Source organism: Rutidosis leptorrhynchoides, chromosome 5, assembly GCF_046630445.1.
Source record: "Rutidosis leptorrhynchoides isolate AG116_Rl617_1_P2 chromosome 5, CSIRO_AGI_Rlap_v1, whole genome shotgun sequence".
Lineage (NCBI taxonomy): Eukaryota > Viridiplantae > Streptophyta > Magnoliopsida > Asterales > Asteraceae > Rutidosis > Rutidosis leptorrhynchoides.
Window position 1 is genome coordinate 61,201,634 of NC_092337.1, and position 14,373 is coordinate 61,216,006.

Below are 14,373 nucleotides of genomic sequence, written 5' to 3' on the forward strand. Positions count from 1 at the left end.
TAAATCTGTCATCCCTATCTGAGATAATAGAGATTGGTATTCCATGTCTGGAGACGACTTCCTTCAAATACAGTCGTGCTAACTTCTCCATCTTGTCATCTTCTCTTATTGGCAGGAAGTGTGCTGATTTGGCGAGACGATCAACTATTACCCAAATAGTATCAAAACCACTTGCAGTCCTTGGCAATTTAGTGATGAAATCCATGGTAATATTTTCCCATTTCCATTCCGGGATTTCAGGTTGTTGAAGTAGACCTGATGGTTTCTGATGCTCAGCTTTGACCTTAGAACACGTCAAACATTCTCCTACATATTTAGCAACATCGGCTTTCATACCCGGCCACCAAAAATGTTTCTTGAGATCCTTGTACATCTTCCCCGTTCCAGGATGTATTGAGTATCTGGTTTTATGAGCTTCTCTAAGTACCATTTCTCTCATATCTCCAAATTTTGGTACCCAAATCCTTTCAGCCCTATACCGGGTTCCGTCTTCCCGAATATTAAGATGCTTCTCCGATCCTTTGGGTATTTCATCCTTTAAATTTCCCTCTTTTAAAACTCCTTGTTGCGCCTCCTTTATTTGAGTAGTAAGGTTATTATGAATCATTATATTCATAGATTTTACTCGAATGGGTTCTCTGTCCTTCCTGCTCAAGGAATCGACTACCACATTTGCCTTCCCCGGGTGGTAACGAATCTCAAAGTCATAATCATTCAACAATTCAATCCACCTACGCTGCCTCATATTCAGTTGTTTCTGATTAAATATGTGTCGAAGACTTTTGTGGTCGGTATATATAATACTTTTGACCACATATAAGTAGTGCCTCCAAGTCTTTAATGCAAAAACAACCGCGCCTAATTCCAAATCATGCGTCGTATAATTTTGTTCGTGAATCTTCAATTGTCTAGACGCATAAGCAATCACCTTCGTTCGTTGCATTAATACACAACCGAGACCTTGCTTTGATGCGTCACAATAAATCACAAAATCATCATTCCCTTCAGGCAATGACAATATAGGTGCCGTAGTTAGCTTTTTCTTCAATAACTGAAACGCTTTCTCTTGTTCATCATTACATTCAAATTTCTTCCCTTTATGCGTTAATGCAGTCAAGGGTTTTGCTATTCTGGAAAAGTCTTGGATGAACCTTCTGTAGTAACCGGCTAGTCCTAAAAACTGGCGTATGTGTTTCGGAGTTTTCGGGGTTTCCCACTTTTCAACAGTTTCTATCTTTGCCGGATCCACCTTAATACCTTCTTTGTTCACTATGTGACCGAGGAATTGAACTTCTTCCAACCAAAATGCACACTTTGAAAACTTAGCGTACAATTCTTCCTTCCTCAATACTTCTAACACCTTTCTCAAATGTTCACCGTGTTCTTGGTCATTCTTTGAGTAAATAAGTATGTCATCAATGAAAACAATGACAAACTTGTCAAGGTATGGTCCACACACTCGGTTCATAAGGTCCATGAACACAGCTGGTGCATTAGTTAAACCAAATGGCATGACCATAAACTCGTAATGACCGTAACGTATTCTGAAAGCAGTCTTTGGAATATAATCTTCTTTCACCCGCATTTGATGATACCCGGAACGTAAGTCAATCTTTGAATAAACAGACGAGCCTTGTAGTTGATCAAATAAGTCGTCGATTCTCGGTAGTGGGTAGCGGTCCTTGATGGTAAGTTTGTTCAACTCTCGGTAGTCGATACACAACCTGAATGTACCATCTTTCTTCTTGACAAACAAAACAGGAGCTCCCCACGGTGATGTGCTTGGTCGAATGAAACCACGCTCTAAAAGTTCTTGTAATTGGCTTTGCAGTTCTTTCATCTCACTGGGTGCGAGTCTGTAAGGAGCACGAGCTATTGGTGCAGCTCCTGGTACAAGATCTATTTGAAATTCAACGGATCGATGTGGGGGTAATCCCGGTAATTCTTTCAGAAATACATCGTTAAATTCTTTTGCAATGGGAACATCATTGATGCTCTTTTTTTCAGTTTGTACTTTCTCGACGTGTGCTAGAATAGCATAGCAACCTTTTCTTATTAGTTTTTGTGCCTTCAAATTACTAATAAGATGTAGCTTCGTGTTGCCCTTTTCTCCGTACACCATTAAGGGTTTTCCTTTTTCTCGTATAATGCGAATTGCATTTTTGTAACAAACGATCTCTGCTTTCACTTCTTTCAACCAGTCCATACCGATTATCACATCAAAACTCCCTAACTCTACTGGTATCAAATCAATCTTAAATGTTTCGCTAACCAGTTTAATTTCTCGATTCCGACATATATTATCTGCTGAAATTAATTTACCATTTGCTAATTCGAGTAAAAATTTACTATCCAAAGGCGTCAATGGACAACTTAATTTAGCACAAAAATCTCTACTCATATAGCTTCTATCCGCACCCGAATCAAATAAAACGTAAGCAGGTTTATTGTCAATAAGAAACGTACCCGTAACAAGCTCCGGGTCTTCCTGTGCCTCTGCCGCATTAATATTGAAAACTCTTCCGTGGCCTTGTCCATTCGTGTTCTCCTGGTTCGGGCAATTTCTAATAATGTGGCCCGATTTTCCACATTTATAACAAACTACATTGGCATAACTTGCTCCGACACTACTTGCTCCGCCATTACTCGTTTCGACACCATTTGTTCCTTTCGTTCTATTAACCCCTGGTCCGTAGACCTCACACTTCGCCGCGCTATGACCATTTCTTTTACACTTGTTGCAAAATTTGGTGCAGAACCCCGAGTGATACTTTTCACACCTTTGGCATAGCTGCTTCTGATTGTTGTTGTTGTTGCGGTTATTATTGTTATTGGGATGATTATTGTAGTTGCTGTTGTTGTTGTTGTTGTTGTTGTTGTTGTTGTTGTTGTTGGGCCGTTTGTTGTAGTTGCGATTGATGTTGCGATTGTTGGGATAATTGTTGCGATTATTGTTGTAATTGCTGTTGTTGTTGTATTGGTGATTCTTATCACCGTTTTCCTCCCACTTTCTTTTGACTTGCTTCACATTGGCCTCTTCAGCAGTCTGTTCTTTAATTCTTTCTTCAATCTGGTTCACTAGTTTGTGAGCCATTCTACATGCCTGTTGTATGGAGGCTGGCTCGTGTGAACTTATATCTTCTTGAATTCTTTCCGGTAATCCTTTCACAAACGCGTCGATCTTCTCTTCCTCATCTTCGAATGCTCCCGGACACAATAGGCACAATTCTGTGAATCGTCTTTCGTACGTGGTAATATCAAATCCTTGGGTTCGTAACCCTCTAATATCAAATCCTTGGGTTCACATGTTAAAAATATATAGTTTCCAACAAAATTTGTTAAGCAATCATTTTTCAAGTAAACACGGTCGAAGTCCAGACTCACTAATGCATCCTAACAAACTCGATAAGACACACTAATGCAAAATTCTGGTTCTCTAAGACCAACGCTCTGATACCAACTGAAATGTCCCGTTCTTATTGATTAAAAACGTTCCATATTAATTGATTTCGTTGCGAGGTTTTGACCTCTATATGAGACGTTTTTCAAAGACTGCATTCATTTTAAAACAAACCATAACCTTTATTTCATCAATAAAGGTTTAAAAAGCTTTACGTAGATTATCAAATAATGATAATCTAAAATATCCTGTTTACACACAACCATTACATAATGGTTTACAATACAAATATGTTACAACAAAATAAGTTTCTTGAATGCAGTTTTTACACAATATCATACAAGCATGGACTCCAAATCTCGTCCTTATTTAAGTATGCGACAGCGGAAGCTCTTAATAATCACCTGAGAATAAACATGCTTAAAACGTCAACAAAAATGTTGGTGAGTTATAGGTTTAACCTATATATATCAAATCATTATAATAGACCACAAGATTTCATATTTCAATACACATCCCATACATAGAGATAAAAATCATTCATATGGTAAACACCTGGTAACCGACATTAACAAGATGCATATATAAGAATATCCTCATCATTCCGGGACACCCTTCGGATATGATATAAATTTCGAAGTACTAAAGCATCCGGTACTTTGGATGGGGTTTGTTAAGCCCAATAGATCTATCTTTAGGATTCGCGTCAATTAGGGTGTCTGTTCCCTAATTCTTAGATTACCAGACTTAATAAAAAGGGGCATATTCGATTTCGATAATTCAACCATAGAATGTAGTTTCACGTACTTGTGTCTATTTTGTAAATCATTTATAAAACCTGCACGTATTCTCATCCCAAAAATATTAGATTTTAAAAGTGGGACTATAACTCACTTTCACAGATTTTTACTTCGTCGGGAAGTAAGACTTGGCCACTGGTTGATTCACGAACCTATAACAATATATACATATATATCAAAGTATGTTCAAAATATATTTACAACACTTTTAATATATTTTGATGTTTTAAGTTTATTAAGTCAACTGTCCTCGTTAGTAACCTACAACTAGTTGTCCACAGTTAGATGTACAGAAATAAATCGATAAATATTATCTTGAATCAATCCACGACCCAGTGTATACGTATCTCAGTATTGATCACAACTCAAACTATATATATTTTGGAATCAACCTCAACCCTGTATAGCTAACTCCAACATTCACATATAGAGTGTCTATGGTTGTTCCGAAATATATATAGATGTGTCGACATGATAGGTCGAAACATTATATACGTGTCTATGGTATCTCAAGATTACATAATATACAATACAAGTTGATTAATTTATGGTTAGAATAGATTTGTTACCAATTTTCACGTAGCTAAAATGAGAAAAATTATCCAATCTTGTTTTACCCATAACTTCTTCATTTTAAATCCGTTTTGAGTGAATCAAATTGCTATGGTTTCATATTGAACTATATTTTATGAATCTAAACAGAAAAAGTATAGGTTTATAGTCATAAAAATAAGTTACAAGTCATTTTTGTAAAGGTAGTCATTTCAGTCGAAAGAACGACGTCTAGATGACCATTTTAGAAAACATACTTCCACTTTGAGTTTAACCATAATTTTTGGATATAGTTTCATGTTCATAATAAAAATCATTTTCTCAGAATAACAACTTTTAAATCAAAGTTTATCATAGTTTTTAATTAACTAACCCAAAACAGCCCGCGGTGTTACTACGACGGCGTAAATCCGGTTTTACGGTGTTTTTCGTGTTTTCAGGTTTTAAATCATTAAGTTAGCATATCATATAGATATAGAGCATGTGTTTAGTTGATTTTAAAAGTTAAGTTAGAAGGATTAACTTTTGTTTGCGAACAAGTTTAGAATTAACTAAACTTTGTTCTAGTGATTACAAGTTTAAACCTTCGAATAAGATAGCTTTATATGTATGAATCGAATGATGTTATGAACATCATTACTACCTTAAGTTCCTTGGATAAACCTACTGGAAAAGAGAAAAATGGATCTAGCTTCAACGGATCCTTGGATGGCTCGAAGTTCTTGAAGCAGAATCATGACACGAAAACAAGTTCAAGTAAGATCATCACTTGAAATAAGATTGTTATAGTTATAGAAATTGAACCAAAGTTTGAATATGATTATTACCTTGTATTAGAATGATAACCTACTGTAAGAAACAAAGATTTCTTGAGGTTGGATGATCACCTTACAAGATTGGAAGTGAGCTAGCAAACTTGAAAGTATTCTTGATTTTATGTAACTAGAACTTGTAGAATATATGAAGAACACTTAGAACTTGAAGATAGAACTTGAGAGAGATCAATTAGATGAAGAAAATTGAAGAATGAAAGTGTTTGTAGGTGTTTTTGGTCGTTGGTGTATGGATTAGATATAAAGGATATGTAATTTTGTTTTCATGTAAATAAGTCATGAATGATTACTCATATTTTTGTAATTTTATGAGATATTTCATGCTAGTTGCCAAATGATGGTTACCACATGTGTTAGGTGACTCACATGGGCTGCTAAGAGCTGATCATTGGAGTGTATATACCAATAGTACATACATCTAAAAGCTGTGTATTGTACGAGTACGAATACGGGTGCATACGAGTAGAATTGTTGATGAAACTGAACGAGGATGTAATTGTAAGCATTTTTGTTAAGTAGAAGTATTTTGATAAGTGTATTGAAGTCTTTCAAAAGTGTATAAATACATATTAAAACACTACATGTATATACATTTTAACTGAGTCGTTAAGTCATCGTTAGTCGTTACATGTAAGTGTTGTTTTGAAACCTTTAGGTTAACGATCTTGTTAAATGTTGTTAACCCAATGTTTATAATATCAAATGAGATTTTAAATTATTATATTATCATGATATTATCATGTATGAATATCTCTTAATATGATATATATCCATTAAATGTCTTTACAACGATAATCGTTACATATATGTCTCATTTAAAAAATCATTAAGTTAGTAGTCTTGTTTTTACATATGTAGTTCATTGTTAATATAATTAATGATATGTTTACTTATCATAGTATCATGTTAACTATATATATATCCATATATATGTCATCATATAGTTTGTACAAGTTTTAACGTTCGTGAATCACCGGTCAACTTGGGTGGTCAATTGTCTATATGAAACATATTTCAATTAATCAAGTCTTAACAAGTTTGATTGCTTAACATGTTGGAAACATTTAATCATGTAAATATCAATCTCAATTAATATATATAAACATGGAAAAGTTCGGGTCACTACAACTTTCACAGATTTTTACTTCGTCGGGAAGTAAGACTTGGCCACTGGTTGATTCACGAACCTATAACAATATATACATATATATCAAAGTATGTTCAAAATATATTTACAACACTTTTAATATATTTTGATGTTTTAAGTTTATTAAGTCAGCTGTCCTCGTTAGTAACCTACAACTAGTTGTCCACAGTTAGATGTACAGAAATAAATCGATAAATATTATCTTGAATCAATCCACGACCCAGTGTATACGTATCTCAGTATTGATCACAACTCAAACTATATATATTTTAGAATCAACCTCAACCCTGTATAGCTAACTCCAACATTCACATATAGAGTGTCTATGGTTGTTCCGAAATATATATAGATGTGTCGACATGATAGGTCGAAACATTGTATACGTGTCTATGGTATCTCAAGATTACATAATATACAATACAAGTTGATTAAGTTATGGTTGGAATAGATTTGTTACCAATTTTCACGTAGCTAAAATGAGAAAAATTATCCAATCTTGTTTTACCCATAACTTCTTCATTTTAAATCCGTTTTGAGTGAATCAAATTGCTATGGTTTCATATTGAACTATATTTTATGAATCTAAACAGAAAAAGTATAGGTTTATAGTCGGAAAAATAAGTTACAAGTCGTTTTTGTAAAGTTAGTCATTTCAGTCGAAAGAACGACGTCTAGATGACCATTTTAGAAAACATACTTCCACTTTGAGTTTAACCATAATTTTTGGATATAGTTTCATGTTCATAATAACAATCATTTTCTCAGAATAACAACTTTTAAATCAAAGTTTATCATAGTTTTTAATTAACTAACTCAAAACAGCCCGCGGTGTTACTACGACGGCGTAAATCCGATTTTACGGTGTTTTTCGTGTTTTCAGGTTTTAAATCATTAAGTTAGCATATCATATAGATATATAACATGTGTTTAGTTGATTTTAACAGTCAAGTTAGAAGGATTAACTTTTGTTTGCGAACAAGTTTAGAATTAACTAAACTATGTTCTAGTGATTACAAGTTTAAACCTTCGAATAAGATAGCTTTATATGTATGAATTGAATGATGTTATGAACATCATTACTACCTTAAGTTCCTTGGATAAACCTACTAGAAAATAGAAAAATGGATCTAGCTTCAACGGATCCTTGGATGGCTCGAAGTTCTTGAAGCAGAATCATGACACGAAAACAAGTTCAAGTAAGATCATCACTTGAAATAAGATTGTTATAGTTATAGAAATTGAACCAAAGTTTGAATATGATTATTACCTTGTATTAGAATGATAACCTACTGTAAGAAACAAAGATTTCTTGAGGTTGGATGATCACCTTACAAGATTGGAAGTGAGCTAACAAACTTGAAAGTATTCTTGATTTTATGTAACTAGAACTTGTAGAATATATGAAGAACACTTAGAACTTGAAGATAGAACTTGAGAGAGATCAATTAGATGAATAAAATTGAAGAATGAAAGTGTTTGTAGGTGTTTTTGGTCATTGGTGTATGGATTAGATATAAAGGATATGTAATTTTGTTTTCATGTAAATAAGTCATGAATGATTACTCATATTTTTGTAATTTTATGAGATATTTCATGCTAGTTGCCAAATGATGGTTCCCACATGTGTTAGGTGACTCACATGGGCTGCTAAGAGCTGATCATTGGAGTGTATATACCAATAGTACATACATCTAAAAGCTGTGTATTGTACGAGTACGAATACGGGTGCATACGAGTAGAATTGTTGATGAAACTGAACGAGGATGTAATTGTAAGCATTTTTGTTAAGTAGAAGTATTTTGATAATTGTATTGAAGTCTTTCAAAAGCGTATAAATACATATTAAAACACTACATGTATATACATTTTAACTGAGTCGTTAAGTCATCGTTAGTCGTTACATGTAAGTGTTGTTTTGAAACCTTTAGGTTAACGATCTTGTTAAATGTTGTTAACCCAATGTTTATAATATCAAATGAGATTTTAAATTATTATATTATCATGATATTATCATGTATGAATATCTCTTAATATGATATATATATACATTAAATGTCTTTACAACGATAATCGTTACATATATGTCTCGTTTAAAAATCATTAAGTTAGTAGTCTTGTTTTTACATATGTAGTTCATTGTTAATATACTTAATGATATGTTTACTTATCATAGTATCATGTTAACTATATATATATCCATATATATGTCATCATATAGTTTTTACAAGTTTTAACGTTCGTGAATCACCGGTCAACTTGGGTGGTCAATTGTCTATATGAAACATATTTCAATTAATCAAGTCTTAACAAGTTTGATTGCTTAACATGTTGGAAACATTTAATCATGTAAATATCAATCTCAATTAATATATATAAACATGGAAAAGTTCGGGTCACTGCATGATAAGCAATGAATTTTAATAAATCTTGAACCTCTGAAAAGAGTTGTACACAAGCTTTTGGTCACCCTTTTATTCCGACGATTCACGAACGTCATAACTTGATTTAATTGTTTAATTGTTTAATTATTGTGTATATATATATGGATATATATATATATATATATATATTTAACTTAAAAATATGATAATTAAATATCTCATTAAGTATATTAACAAAGTATTATATATATATATTTTCATACTACTAATTTAAAGAGTTTTCAAACAATATATATATTACCATTTAAACGACGTAATTAACTTATGTTAAAATGTATTTACATATAATGTATTACGAGTGTAAATACATCCTTACAAGTATTGAATACACTTTATAATATACCAATACATATAAAGGATAGCTATACTCGTATTTCCATTCAATTTCCTCAAGAATTCTACTCGCATTCATACGGTATTTTTACCCGTATTATACACAGCTTCTAGAAGTATTTACTATTGGTATATACCAATAGAAATCTGCAATTATTTGTGTAATATGTCATCCATGACCTAATCAATTTAATATGTCATTCATGACTTAATACAATTTAACTTATCTTAGATATTTTCACTAAAAGCCAAAATTATAAGCTTATAAATAAGGACCATTTTAACTCATTTGTACTCCATATTTTCTTAAACTAAAAACACACACTTGAATGCTCTCATATCATACTTTAATCTCAGCAACTTTCCTCTTCATAATCAAGGTTCGTGAATCCAAAGACGACGGTCATATTTTTAATAAGTTGAAAACTTATTATTAATATACTTTTACTACTGTGAGTATATAGTCCCATTTTTAAACTCTACAAATATTTTGGGATGAGAATACATGCATTTTATATTTTACGCCATAGACACAAGTACTTAAAATATATTCTACGTTGAGTTGTACCACTTTGCATATTTTTCCCTAATAGCTTGGTAACTAATATTTATATGTTGTAAGAGCATGTAAGCTCGAATCCTATTGATAGATCTATCGGGTTTGACAACCCCAACCGGGCTAGTCGCTCTAGTATCGTAAACGGTTGCATAGTACTTCGTTTTTACTACACTTGGTACAGTGTAGGGAGATTTCATAATAAAGGGAATATGCCACATTAATGGTTAAGTATGGTTACCGAAGCGCTCAACAACTTATAGAATACTTTTATACACTTGCGAGTGTACATATATTTATAACTATGAAATCTTGTGGTTTATATTTATATCGATGATAACCCTATATATCTCACCAACCTTTGTGTTGACTGTTTACGCATGTTTATTCTCAGGTCCTTAAGAAAGTCTTTCGCTGTTGCATTACCTGAGCAAGCTGTGCATGGAGTCTCATACTTTTATTTAAATAAAGTGTTGCATTCAATAAAACCTTTGTCATGTATTATATTCGACTGTTACGTCACGTGTGTAGTATTTGGAAGCCGATGTATTTTGGGGATTATTTCTTAAATAATCGCCCACTTGTTTAAAACATGCATTATGTATAATAATGATGTGCTTTTTATGAAACGAATGCAATATTTTCTAAAACGTATCATATAGAGGTCAAATACCGCGCTATGAGACTAATGAGAACGTACTGCGTTTATAGTAATATGGACGGGTCGTTTCAGATAACATACGTCATATCATATTGTGACTATTTAAAATGAAGGTATATAGTATGATAGAAGAATTCAAAAATAATCACGATTTTTGCGAGGTTGAACCATGTATTTTCAATCTCTCTTTTAATGTTAAATAACTACCATTTATGACAAGGAAAATAGTAGTTGTAATGAAAATTAGTGGAATGTGGTGGAAGAATGAATGTAGTTCATTTATTCTGATCAAGTTAACGACAAATTTCTTGGTCAAAATCTGTGGCCCCACTGATCATTAAACTAAATGACTTTAGCATTTACAATCACTTAATATCTACAATATATCATTATATTGTTTCGTTTAAACAAACTTGTGATTCTACGGGTCATTTCACTAGTAAAATAATAGTAATAATTATAAAAACTTGGACAGAAAGACTTTTCGGGTCAGCTTGCCCGACCCATATCATAAATACCCTTTTTCTGACCCCACTCATTTTGCCACATCTATGGGCAACTAGGTAAGTTTGAACTTGATCTTAAAATGCCGGTTTTCATGTCAAATTTCAACTGTTACTTCAAATTTAAAGAAGAAAGAAAATAAGAGTTAAAAGAGCAAATGTACTAACAAATTCCTGCAGAGAACATCGGTAAGCTTAGAAAGTGCGATTATCTTCGTTCTAAATTCCTTCACTCTTTCTTCAAAATATAGGTTACCAAGTTTTAGTTCCAGTTCCAATAGAAGAAAAGATAGTTTTTCAATATGCCCCTCGAATTGTTGTTGCTGATCCTCAAACAAGTTTCGTTTAATATTCTTCTCTTCTTCCGTCATTTCATCACCAACAAACATGTCACCAAACACATAATATGCAAACGGGTACGAACATTTAAGAATTCGTCTTGACCTAAGAAGCCTATCAACTCCATCTGTCACCCATGTGTAATCTTTGATATATCCTGTTACTTTCATACGCAATATCTTTTCCTTTAACTTCTCTTTCAGCATAATTTCAGATTCTAAAGAATGTGTATGAGCTTTGTAACGATCATGATAGTGTGTAGTTCTTTTATGTTCTGCGTTCGCTTGTTGCATTTTAGCACCATGGTCTTCTTTGAAACGCCCACATGAACATGAATGTTGGCTAGTTGCACAACCACATAACCAACTATAAAATCACATAAACAATCTAGTTGTTACTAAACTTGAATTATAAAAGAAAATATATAATAATAAAAAGGATTTTGCTAACGACATTCAGTCCTACTGGCTGTCATTAACACACTTTAGAATATTGTAAACTTTTATAACCACGATAATAAAATTGACTATTAACCGCTATGTATGCCATGTATAGAAGCGAAAAAGGTATATACCAAAATTGTTGTTTACATGTACAAGTAACAATGTTGCAACCTCCATTCTTTTCAATTGGTTTGAGACAACAAGGACAATTCTTGGTATGGACTAACATCTCATTAGTGCTCTTTAAGTCATCCTTAAACTTGTGGGTCCAAAGGGACCACATGTGACACGAACAAGGAGAATGTGCTTCAGAAGAGCAACTAAAACAGAACTGAAATCCACAAGCACATTCAACCTCACGTCACTCATCATCGTCAACACGAATAGCGTTACCACAATGTGGAACACTAGGACACCATTTTACCATCTTGTTATCCTCAATATACGATTCTTGAAGAAACCGATCAAATTTCTTTACTAATTCAGGATCCTTTTCGTGGACGTATATTCTGATTTTTTTCCTAGTCACAAACCACATCACATTTGTAAGCCATACAACTGATCCGCCTACTCTGACCCTCATTTATCTTCGCCACAAAGTGCTCGATCCAACCTTAATGAAAAAAACAACCATAAAAGGGTGTTAAGATCCCTGCTAGGAAAAATTAGAAAACTACTCCGTAAAAGGGAAATAATATTACACAAATATCTTTCATAAATACACCAAAACTGTGCATCGTTTATGCATACAGTAAAACCTCTCAGTTCACAATTTTTGGTGTATTTAACTAAAAGATGTTGTAGATACCATACGGCTCCAGTTATTGAGTCAACAATAAGCGTCGATTTATTGGCGACTTGATTGACTCTTAGACCCTAAATTAAATTTCAAGCAGAATTTAAAACCCATGAAATTTGATTTTAGCATTTTCATGGTATCTCAATTTTATTTTTAATTTTTTTTTTTAATTTTCCTACTGATTGGCTGGAAATCCACTCGAAAGTAATCTCTCTATCCGTCGAATAGAAAGAGGGATGACTTTCTCTACTTTTGAGAGTGTTTTCACTCTCGATGGAGAAATGACTTGTCTTTATTCTCAGATAAGGGAAGAATTGTCTACATCTTACCTCCCCTATAAATCACTTATGTGGTATTGGGTTTTGTTGTTGTTGTTGTATGTTGTAGATACCACTGCTTAATAAAAATACTCCCTCGCTGTCCCATATTCATTGCCAAATATTCCTTTTTTGGTCTATTCACAAATCAAATTTCCACTTCAATCATTCGATAAGATTAAGGAGATAAATTTCTATTACACCATGAATGTAAGCATTGAAGGAAATATGTTTGTAAAAGTAAGAGTTAGAACTGTAAAATAAACCATAAGTAAAGAATTGCGTGTTTACAATAAGTAAACAATTTTATGTAAAGTAAACATAAAGTAGAGTGTAATAACGATATTTTTTAAAGTTGCGTGTTTTTTTTTTATTTGGGGACAATTAAATTAGACGGAGGGAGTTGTACTTACAGTTTTCGCAAAAGCAATGGCCGCAATCCATTGTTGTCATCTTGTAAATAGGGACTTCCTCCATGCAAATTTCACAAACAACCATAAAAGAGTGTCGAACTGAAGAAACGTCGCTATTATGTTTGCAAGGCAATTTTTTAAAGACAAGACCCCGAAGTGTAGCTAGTAGAGATTGAACCTGAATGTAGCGAGGTAATCTATTAAATAAAATGTTCCAATGTGTAGCTGGTAGAGATTGAACCCGGGTCTCCTTCGGAGAAACATCGCTATTGTGTTTTCTTATAAGGCTTGCATCTTCATAGAGACGATCCTTTCCCTTGTTCACATACACATCCATTACTTTATCAACATCCCACCTATAATGTATAAGCAGAGTTCGACCATGATGTTCTCTTAAATTTAACAAGTCCATTGCTCTTTGGAGGTCTTGTTTCTGAAAAAGAACAAGCATTAAATCAAAACTTAGAAGTTTATTGCTCATTATAAGAATATATAGTTCACCACCATATATGTAGTTTCCTAATATTTGTCATAGAGAAAACGCCTCACCTGCGCAGCCAAAAGACACTATTTTGTGATAACCTACATGTTGGTCAAAAACAAGATTTCAAGTTAGAATTAGAAATCATATTAAAACACTAGAAAAATTAGATGATACTTAATGGTTTAGTAACTAAAGAGCATATATATGTGAGGGTCCCTAAAATTCAATCATGCAGCAAGTGTATATATCCCATGTCCATATCTAAACAACCCTGCATGCATTTGGTCTTGATCACTGTTGTGCATAATCCGAGTTCTATTATGTAATACGTTCTATTAGTTTTGTATTTCGT

At 33.1% G+C, this 14,373-nt stretch overlaps 1 pseudogene; it reads right to left on the reverse strand.

The window, feature by feature from the left end:
* Positions 1-14,113, reverse strand: part of LOC139848670 (probable E3 ubiquitin-protein ligase ARI2) — a 50,212-nt pseudogene extending 36,099 nt beyond the window's left edge.
* Between the last annotated feature and the right edge of the window lie 260 nt (positions 14,114-14,373).